The 11,495-nt window shown below is 42.6% G+C and overlaps 1 long non-coding RNA gene across 1 annotated transcript; it reads left to right on the plus strand.

Annotated features, from left to right (window-relative positions):
- The first annotated feature begins 1,718 nt into the window (after window positions 1-1,718).
- Window positions 1,719-3,306, plus strand: LOC129349934 (uncharacterized). Its single transcript, XR_008603092.1, has 2 exons — window positions 1,719-3,025; window positions 3,089-3,306. It is a non-coding gene; the product is annotated as an uncharacterized LOC129349934 (long non-coding RNA).
- The last annotated feature ends 8,189 nt before the right edge of the window (window positions 3,307-11,495 follow it).

Below are 11,495 nucleotides of genomic sequence, written 5' to 3' on the forward strand. Positions count from 1 at the left end.
CAGGTTAGCTAATCCAGTTCAACTAATCTAGTTCATCTAATCCAGGTCAACTAATCCAGGTTAGCTAATCAAGTTCAACTAATCCAGGTTAGCTAATCCAGTTCAAATAATCCAGGTTAGCTAATCCAGTTCAACTAATCCAGTTCATCTATTCCAGGTCAACTAATCAAGGTTAGCTATTCCAGTTCAACTAATCCACGTTAGCTAAACCAGTTCAACTAATCCAAGCTAGCTAATCCAGTTCAACCAATCCAGTTCAACTAATCCAGTTCCACTAATCTAGTTCATCTAATCCAGATTAAATATGATACAGGCAGTAAGTAGCACAGCTGCTGCAGTCAGGAAGGAAAGTTCTCCAACCCTGAACATGTTCGTATACCTGCTCACCACACCTGAGACAGGAAGTAGACTGATCCAAACATATCATCTAGTCTGATGATCACAAAGCTCCATCCTGGTCTCCTCAGACCAAAGAACCTTCTTCCAGGTGTCTTCAGAGTCTCCACATGTCTTCTGGTGCACTCTAGTCCAGATTTAATTGGAGCTTTTTCCATCAGAGTCTTTCTCTTTGTCTCCATGAAGCTTGAACCAGCTGTTAAACTGGATGAGCACCAAGAGCCGTGACTTTTAAAGGTTTGTTCCACACAAAGTTTTCTCACTGATGATTACCGGGTTCAGGGGAATATTCCACCTTAAACTGAACATAGCTCTTCTATAAAATAAAAATAATTACAGTGTTCTGGTCCATGGGAGCTGCTGAGGCTGTGGATCAATGTTCCCTGTAATTTTTCCTGAGTGTGAGCAAACACACAAACTCCCTGAGCGTCCCTTGGACCACTGTGAGCAACATCAGACGTGTGCACTGTGGTCACACCAGCATCACATCCATTCAAGTTACATGGTTCATTAAAAGAATCAAATTACAGCATTTACATTTCTGTTAAAACAGTTTGTCAACAGGAGCCAGTTGAAGGCTGCAGTGATTTTAGTGACACTACAATGTATAAGAGTGAAGTTATTGAATATTTGTCTCTCTTTACTGTTGCAGAGGTTTTGCAAATTGCAGACGGACCCTGTTCACTCCATAGACACCAATGTTATTCCTGTAGCTTGAAAGACAGCTACTGTTGATAAAACTGGGCTTGTAGCACATTGTCTACCTTACAACGATGGGAAAGAGGCATCGTTTATGTTTTGACCAGTGTTGCCAACTCCTCAGTAAGGAAAGTAGCTATTGGCTGTCCTAAAAGTCACTAGAAGTCGCTAAATGACCTCATCGCCTAATTTGCATAATTTCCCGTTTGCATGTAATTGTAATCAACATTGTAGGAGAGACAAAAAATTAGTTTAAAATACCCAAAATATGTTTCTGAACTAGAGGCTAAATGCAGTAATTTATTTTAGTGTGACAGTGAAGAAACATTTTCATTTCCATCCCGCTCTGTAAGCAGGACGGGATCTGCAGAGACTTTGATTCATCTGCTGTCTGGACATGGAGTGATGTGGGTCTCCTCTAATTAGACAGTGGGATGCTGCAGGTCACTAGACTGACCCCCTGTGCTTTGTGAAGGGGAGGAGCTCACAGCGCCACCTGCTGCTCGTTGAGGACAGTAACTGCAGAACGATCCCAGCTTTCATGTCAGACAGGGGCGGATCCAGATTAATTTTAGTGGGGGGCGGGGGGCACGGGGGGTACAACAGATATTTTGGGGGGGGGTTGTAAGAAAAAATGAAAGCTGCTACCGTATTTTTCATGTTTTTTTTTTTTTTTGGCTCTTTAACCCAATAGGAAAGCTGTATATGACCTTTTCATTTTGGACTGTTAACATTCAAATTATGATGGACTTGTTTCCTTGTTTATGTGAATTACAACATCATTAGCTGCAACATCTGCCTGTTCTGTAAAACTGGTAGCTCAACAACAGCATCCTGAGGGCAATTAAGTGACAAATATTGTGCAAGAACAGCACTATTACAACCCTGACAATTTCCACTTCTTAGAATATTTACTGCCAATTATCACACATAAAACAAGAAATAATATTCTGTACTAATACTTCTGTACCACCCAATACACAATGAATAAATATTATCTGAAAGTTGGGTTATTGTTGTTTATCAGCACAATACAAAAAGATTCATGTTAGACATATTCCAGTTAAGACTCTAGAATATCATGATTTATGTAAATTTACCTCAATAATATGAATGTTCAGGTTAAGATTGTACAGTGATATTTATTATATAAGTTTAGCTGTTTAAAGTTTATGACTCTGCACTACAATATTATTTATTATTTACATTGACATCATTATTATAATATTTAGGGTCAGACCCGACAGTATTGAGATTAAGAAATCAAATATTCTATAAAATGTAAATACACTGAACTAATCTGGATATATTTAAGTGAGACTCTACAATATTATTTATGACACAAATCTATCTAAATCCAAATGTTAATCATTTTTACTCCAAACATTTACTGGACTGATTTAAACATTAAAATCACTCCTTTCTAATCCTCTGCTGTACGTTCAAACCTGAGGCCTTAAATAGAAACACACAAGTATCTGACTGAAGGAACTTCTGCAGAGTCCTGGTTCCAGAACATGATGATAGAATTATAGACAAACTTTAACAAAAGCTGCCTGAGAGTTTACAGGTTTTTATGTTGGATTTCTTCAGTAATTTAATGAGTTATCAGCAAAAATCAAGTGTTCATTTGATGAAATTCATTTCCTAAAACATCCAGAATTGGAGCTCATATCTTTGGCAGCTGTAAAGTTTCTGCTCCTTCAAAGTTCACAACACAATGAATGAATTCCTAAAACACTCTCAATGCTGGAGAGCGTTTGTGATGCTGAAGCAGTGACCAGTTTTTCTGTTTCTTCTCTGGAGATGCACAATGAGGGACGTCTGCAGAGACTGAGAAAGAGTCTCACCACATCCTGACATGAGGAAAAAGACTTTATTGAAGACTAGAATGAGAAAAACTATCAGACAGCAGACGGCTGCATTCAAGGTGAGCTGTGAACATTTGATCTGGAACAGGAATTCAATAATGGCAGCATGAGCTTCATTTCAGTCTGTAGCTGCTGAATTCATGGATGAATCATCTGGCACTAGAGAGGAAGACCATCAAACATCCACGTCAGCTGATTGAGGTCCAAGAGTCTCACCCAACAAACAACCTACAGAATGAAGACCTCCAATCTGATTGGACGGCCTCCTATTCAGCCACATGTGTGAACAAATGCCTCTAAGCTGATTTGTTTTCTAAAATAAATCTAGTTTGAGTCCTAATCTATGCCTGTGTGTTTGCTTCTTTACACCGCTGTTAACAGTTTAGGCTGTTAGATTGTTCCAGATAAGACAAGTACAAGATTCTTCAGAGCCGTTCTACCAGGAGCCTGACAGGAAGAACTCCAACAGCTACTGGATGTTCCTGTGGTCTCCTCAAGGCTACAGGAGGAGTCCTACGAGGACGAGCTGGTCCACCTGATGGCGGCCAGTCACTGTGGTTCAAAGCCAACACCGACTACGTGGACTTCTACTGGACCACACGGAGGCCTTCAAACCGGACCAACAAGTTCAGAGACTCCCCGACTCGTGGGTCTGAGGACGCCGCCGAGCCTCGGTCCAGCCGGCCTCCTGTCTGTGGATGTTTGAGTGCTGAGAGGTTTGTGGATGCATGTGAACGTTCTGTGTTGAAACAGCAGCTTTGGACTCAGTAACACCGGGAAAAACCAAGAGCTCCTTTATTTGTGACTTCCACTAAAACTGATGAAAATAAGTTTACCAGGGTTCTGACTGATAACAGATTATTAAATAATGAAAATAATCATTAAAATATTCCTTTAAACAATCCTTTTAGGTCTACATTTCCTTTACACTGACTTCTTGGTAAATGTACAAGTATTTAGGGTGGAATATACCAATAAGCCCAATGTTCAAGGGTTCTTCTGGGAATATACCATTAAACCAACCTTTTAGGTAAATGTTCCAAGATGTTGGGTAGAATATACCATCAGACCTTTTAGGTCTACACTGGAAGATTTTAGAGTAGAATATTACTCCAAACCATCCTTTGGGTCTACATTTAAGGTGGAATACTCATTTACACCAAGATTTTTTGGTCTACATTGAAGGATTTTGGGTGGAATATTCCTTTGAACGAACTTTTTAAGTTTATGTTTTAGGATGTTGGGTGGAATATACCATCAGACCAACCTCCAAGGTCTACAGTAGTGAATTTTAGGTGGAATATACCATTAAACTCACCTTTTAGGTCTACATTGGAGGATTTTAGGTGGAATTTTCTTCCAAACCGTCTTTTAGTCTGCATTTAAGGATGTTTAAGATGGTATATTCTTCCAAACCAACTTCTCAGGTCTACATTTCAGGTGGAATATTCCTCCATACTAACTTTTTCACAACACAACATGTTGAAAAATGACATTTTCGATATACTATGGCGTTTTTTTGCGCCAAAATTTGTGATTTTTTTTTTCAAAGAAAACATTTCTGCAGTGTTTTTCATGGCCTCCTTTACATTATTTCATCATATGGCACGTTTTTACAACATGTTGAAAAATCACTTTTTTCTTGACATAGTATAGTAAGGCGTTTTTTTTGCACCAAAATTCATGATGATTTTTTTTTCAAAGAAAACCTTTGTGGAGTGCTTTTCATGGCCTCCTTTACATTATTTCATCATATGGCATGTTTTTACAACATGTTGAAAAATCGCATAATTTTTTGGTCTACATTGAAGGATTTTTTCTAACACACCCTTTCAGATTTTAGGTGGAATATTCCTTTTAACCAGCCCCTCAGGTCTCTGAGGAGTTTGGATGGAATACTTGGTTAAAGCAACATTTTAGGTGCATGTCCAAGGATTTTTGGTGGAATGTTCCTTTAAGGTGGATGTGTGAGGACCTTGTAGGTGGAATACTCCCTGAAACCAACCTTTTAGGTCAACATTCAAAGATTTAAGGTGGAATATTCCTTTAAACCAACCTAAATTTCATGTTTTGATCATTACCAAGTGAGAAACCTCAAGCCAGACTCCTCATAATGATGTTTGAGATTTATGCTGCTGTTATTTGTTTAGTCCAGACTAAATGACAGAAATCCACAACTGTAATTTTATTTCAGGACTCGGTTATTAAATGTCAAAACAATCCATGTGACTCTAAAAACTCAACAGCTTTACAAACTCTAAGATTAAACTCTCCACAAGGATCCAAAATAAGTTGGACTTCTACATGAGAGCTTTGATTATTCTTCATCTACTTCCTGAAAAGTTTGGTCAATAAAAAAGACAAAAACTAATATTTTCAGCTGAACTAAAGACAGACTTTGTGATTTTTCTGCTCTTTCAAATAAATACTCGTCTAACCGTCTGGAAACTAGCGTTTGGACTGTTTTTGTGTTGCTCCTCACCTACTTCAGACAGCCGGGACAAAGCAACGTTTTGTGGACTAAAGGCTTTTCTATGACATTTTAGAGCTATACTATGACATCTTTAGAGTGACATGCTATACTATGACGTTTTTTGGGCGACATGCTATACTATGACGTTTTTTGGGCAACATGCTATACTATGACATTTTTTGGGTGACATGCTATACTATGACGTTTTTTGGGCGACATGCTATACTATGATGTTTTTTGAGCAACATGCTATACTATGACATTTTTTGGGTGACATGCTATACTATGACGTTTTTTGGGCGACATGCTATACTATGACATTTTTTGGGCGACATGCTATACTATGACGTTTTTGGCAACCCTAGTTCTCTCTGTTCTCATGTTTCTTACATGTTGGTCTCCTGATGCTGCCTTACTTCAGCCAGTCCATGAGCAACACAGAACACAGTTTGCCTTGTACCCACTGCCAGGGGTTTCACTCTTCCCACTCATGTCTGTACATTTGCAGACGTTGTTGCTTCTTTGGATGTGGTGGAGTTTCGGGTGTAGACATTTTTAAATGTGCAGTGCAGCAGCGTCTGTAACCAGGCAACCAGAGACAGGACCATGGAACCATAGGACGGGACACACAGAGACGTATATCCGCCGGACCTCGCATCGGGTCCTCGCTACAAAGGTCCTACGAAAATGAAATTAGCTGCCCTTAATATTTCCTGTGTTTTTTTTGTTCATTATACAGTTTGGATGAGTGTGTGACAGACGTGTATGGGACATTTATGAAAATACGGATCAATTTGCATCCATAAAGGTTGATTCCATATTTTAAGGGACGGGTGGCAACCCTAACTACATTCCATCTAAAAAGAATCGCATTTCTTTTTTACTTTGGCTTGGTGAGGGAATGTGCCACTGCCTGTTCATTTTGCCATTATTAAAAAGGGTCAACATAAGCAGCACTTAGCATCATTAGCGTGTCTTCACTCCACATTGGCCACACCGCTCTGCTAGCTAGAACAATGGTGGCTGCACAGAAGGACGCCTGTCAATGACGTAGATTAGCTGTGTAAATATGGATGTGAATCATCATTAGCTGGAGCAGCCAGTCAACGGTCACTCACTGACTCACACTGAAAAACAGCATTTTTTACTCTCAGCTCTTGTAGGAGGCGGTTGCACTTTTCCTTGCTCCGCTATCTCTGTTCCTCCCTACCCTCATGTCTCCCTGCTTGCTGCATTTTCTTCGTCTCGTCTCGTCTGTCTGACTTGGAGTGATCGCTTGGCACTGGACCTTCAAAACACAGGTCATGGAATTGATTAACTGGTCTCTCAACGCAATTGACAAGATTGTCGCCACAAAGAGCACAGGCCTAGGGGAGCCTACCTGCCCGGATGGGAGTTTCGCCTCTGGTTACGTGATCGACGCCTGGGGGAAGTGGAAGGGGATCATGTGCCTGGCACCCCTATCCGTGGAGGATGTGGAAGATGTTTATATATTCGGATTTATGATGACAAGCCTGCTGATAATTGGCTTGTTCACTGGCCTGAGCTTCTGGAAAATCAGGAAGACTGCAGACAGAAACGACGTCCAAACTCTGCTGGTCTGTGCAAACGATCAGATCACGGCTGCCGATTCTCGGTATGACGAACTCAATCGTAAGATGAACAATTTGCTTGGTGAGACTGTTGATTTGAGTCGCAGATTGGAAGCCATCAGGGTGAGAATCGCTACAGCTGAGGTCTAAAATTGTTGAGAGCAGTAGGGGGAAGGTGAAATTACTTCTCTCCCGCCCAAACATGTGAATAACTGATTACATTCTGGCGCCCCTGGAACAATAACAAACTCCTCTGGAAGTTTCATGGCCAAGAGATAGCTCTCCTAAACCCCCCCCCCCCAATTTTCCCAAGGACACCTGTTGACTTTTGGACCGGGCCAACCGAGGACGTCTCCATAGCAACCTTGCTGTGTTATCGCACTCCCACCCTCGCTAACTGAGACACCGGAGGTCTGAGACGGAAGAAGATGGGCTACACGCATACACAAACATTCAGACACATGAACTGAGGACTGAGCTAAACATTCACACACACATTCCCATATCCCCCATCCCCCCCGCCTCCACAAGCTTTCCTCACTATACACAGGAGCCAGGAATCCATGCACCTGCACAGGAACCAACTGTGTGGTGCTCCCCCCTCCACCTCCCCACATCCTTATTCCAACTATCCTTGTCTAATGTCATGCTTTGCCTGTTTGCGGGTTTGTTTTTTTTTAGGTTCCTTCTCAAATTGAATTTCCCAACATTGGAGGTTTCATTTGGTACAACGAGCCTTTTTTTTTTCTTTTACCCTCTGCTATCCCTACCCAGATCCCAACATGTCCTTTTTCTTTTTTTCTTCAAGAAAGGTGCGCGCAGCACTGCGCAGCAGCCGGAGCTGTCATTGGCAGGGCAGCTCAAATGAAATTTCGTTGTATATGAAAATGTGCAATGACCAATAAAGATTGATTGATTAGAATGAATTATGTGTTTATTTTATTTTCAAATTAGGTTGGATTTTTTTTTGTGTGCAGAGCAGGTTTTCTGTGTGTGGAGACCATGTCAGCAGCTTAGAGGGAACAGTGCTGTGGATCCTCCAGCAGGGGGCAGCGCTGGACCTTCATCCTCTGCTAGAAACTTCTCAACCTGAACAGTCACTTCCTGGTGTGGAGATGTACCTGCAGTTCGGCCTGTGCTCAGCGGGTAGCAGTGTTTCCATGGTTACCTCCTGGAGCTGAGACTGGTTCTGGTCTGTTTCTCTGGTGGATGGACTGGATGTGTGTCTGCTAATCTGATGGAGATACATGATCTAAACACAACACCTCCATGTGACTGTTGACCCTCAGCCAGCAGGTCTTTCTCCTGCCTTGTTTTTCTTCACCGTGGTTCATTTTTACTCTAAAGTGCTGCAGCTCTGAGGAACCAGAACATCATGAAGGAGAGAGAACTCAGAGATGTCTTCTGTCAGCAGGACTCAGAACGATGGTTCAGGGTTTTTACAAGAACATAAACACCCTGAACCATCGTGTCCACCATGCCTCCTCAGATGTTAAACTCTGAACTAATGTTGTCTCCTCAGACTTCTGTGGAGGTTCTCAGTCATCTAGGTCCTGGAGATGGTAGGAGCTTCAGGAGAACCAGCTAGAGGTTATAGAAGACGTTTTTAGAAATGTCTTCCAGAACCTCCAGCTGGTTTCTCCTGGACCTCCTACCATCTCCTCATCCTGTAGATGTTCTTCTATCTCCATGTCTCCAGACTTTTCCTCTCTCCTCTGCTCATCATCTGTAGATGTTCCTCCATGCTGGATGGATCTCCAACAACCTGCTCCTCTGTTCTCTGTTTCTGCTACATTTATTTTAGTCTCTCTCAGGAAATACTGTCTGCAGTTCAACCTGAAACTCTCTGAATGTTTCCCTGTTGGTCTCAGGTGAGTCGGTCCTGGAGAACCAGCTGTTTAATCGAGTCAGGAACTTTTCAGTTTTACAGTCTGGTCCAAAAATATGCTTTACTTTACGATCATTTTTCCAGTGAGACCTAAAGAATAAAAGGACGTTGATGAAGCATTAGAGGAGGGTTTCGGAGTTGGTTGATGTAGTTCCTGGTTGTTCCACCAGGGGGAGCTTCTTCCTGTTTAATCCTGTAGAGACCAGAGAAGACCTCATGTTCAAGCAGAGAGCATTGTGGGAGTTTAGCAGCAACGGGTACCATGACAATGACTCATGAGGACGTTCATGACCTCCACCCGAGAACTCAGGTTTTAAGGTGGACTGGGATCAGAAGTCTGTGTTCTGCAGAAACACATGGAACAGAACTGAGTGAGGAACCAACCATCAGCTCAGAACACACTGTGATCAGGTTGTGTTATTGATTAATCTATTGATCAGGTTGTGTTATTGATTAATCCATTGATCACTTAATCCATAGACCACCGTAACCCTGTACATACTGTAAATATTATTACTACTATTTTATTACTAATATTATGTTTATTGATACATAAGCTGCTGTAACAATGTGAATTTCCGCTGGCATGGGGAGAAATAAAGGATTATCTTATCTTATCTTACTGCTAACTGCTGATTCAGGATGTGATTCCAGATTATCCTGCTGCAGCTGAGCCATAGCAGGTTGGATCATCTGAAGGAGGACTGGTCCTCCTGCTGCAGCTTCCTGTTGTTCACTGTGTCCACTGTGTGTGTTAGTGGTGTGTGTCTGATTGTGTTGATGTGTGTTAATGGTGTGTGTCTGGTTGTGTTGGTGTGTATTAGTGGCGTGTGTCTGATTGTGTTGATGTGTGTTAGTGGTGTGTGTTGGTGTGTGTCTGGTTGTGTTGAGCTGCATGTGTGTAACACGGCTGTCAGCAGTGCCATCATGCAGCCTCATTATTCTGTCGACACGCCTTGTACGGTAACTGCAGCGTGTCGGTGGAGACACGCCAACCGTACGGCGCCACTTTATGAGATGATCTCACCACGACCTGTGTGTGTGTGTGTGTGTGTGTGTGTGTGTGTGTGTGTGTGTGTGTGTGTGTGTGTGTGTGTGTGTGTCTGTGTGTGCGTGTGTGTGTGTGTGTGTGTGTGTGTGTGTGTGTGTGTGTGTGTGTGTGTGTGTGTGTGTGTGTGTGTCTGTGTGTGCGTGTGTGTGTGTGGTGTGTGTGTGTGTGTGTGTGTGTGTGTGTGTGTGTGTGTGGTGTCTCTCTATGTGTCTGTGGGTGTGTGTCTGTGTGTGTGTGTGTCTCTGTGTCTGTGTGTGTGTGTGTGTGTGTGTGTGTGTGTGTGTGTGGTGTGTCTCTATGTGTCTGTATGTCTCTCTATGTGTGTGTGTGTGTCTCTCTCTATGTGTCTGTGTGTGTGTGTGTGTGTGTGTGTGTGTGTGTGTGTGTGTGTGTGTGTGTGTGTGTGTCTGTGTGTGCGTGTGTGTGTGTGGTGTGTGTGTGTGTGTGTGTGTGTGTGTGTGTGTGTGTGTGTGTGTGTGGTGTCTCTCTATGTGTCTGTGGGTGTGTGTCTGTGTGTGTGTGTGTCTCTGTGTCTGTGTGTGTGTGTGTGTGTGTGTATGTGTGTGTGTGTGTGTGTGGTGTGTCTCTATGTGTCTGTATGTCTCTCTATGTGTGTGTGTGTGTCTCTCTCTATGTGTCTGTGTGTGTGTGTCTGTGTGTCTGTGTGTGTGTGTGTGTGTGTGTGTGTGTGTGTGTGTGTGGTGTCTCTCTATGTGTCTGTGTGTGTGTGTGTGTGTGTGTGTGTGTGTGTGTGTGTGTGTGTGTGTGTGTGTGTGCGTGTGGTGTGTGTGTGTGTGTGTGTCTTTGTTTCTTTGTGTGTATGTGTGTGTGTGTGTGTGTGTGTGTGTGTGTGTGTGTGTGTGTGTGTGGTGTCTCTCTATGTGTGTGTGTGTGTGTGTGTGTGTGTGTGTGTGTTTGTGTGTGTGTGTGTGTGTGTGCGTGTGGTGTGTGTGTGTGTGTGTGTGTCTTTGTTTCTTTGTGTGTATGTGTGTGTGTGTGTGTGTGTGTGGTGTCTCTCTATGTGTCTGTGTGTGTGTGTGTGCGTGTGTGCGTGTGGTGTGTCTGTGTGTGTGTGTGTGTCTTTGTTTCTTTGTGTGTATGTGTGTGTGTGTGTGTGTGTGTCTTTGTGTCTCTCTGTGTGTGTGTGTGTGTGTCTTTGTGTTTCTGTGTGTGTGTGTGTGTGTCTTTGTGTCTTTGTGTCTGTGTGTGTGTGTGTCTTTGTGTCTTTGTGTCTGTGTGTGTGTGTGTGTGTGTGCGTGTGTGTGTGTGTGTCTTTGTTTCTTTGTGTGTATGTGTGTGTGTGTCTTTGTGTCTCTCTGTGTGTGTGTGTGTGTGTCTTTGTGTTTCTGTGTGTGTGTGTGTCTTTGTGTCTGTGTGTCTGTGTGTGTGTGTGTGTGTGTGTCTTTGTGTCTTTGTGTCTGTGTGTGTGTGTGTGTGTGTGTGTGTGTGTGTGTGTGTGTGTGTGTGTGTGTGTTCGTTCTGAGAGACCAGTTGTTTAAAACAGTTCATGCTGCTGCAGTAACAC

The sequence above is a fragment of the Amphiprion ocellaris genome, chromosome 10 (genome assembly GCF_022539595.1).
Source record: "Amphiprion ocellaris isolate individual 3 ecotype Okinawa chromosome 10, ASM2253959v1, whole genome shotgun sequence".
NCBI lineage: Eukaryota > Metazoa > Chordata > Actinopteri > Pomacentridae > Amphiprion > Amphiprion ocellaris.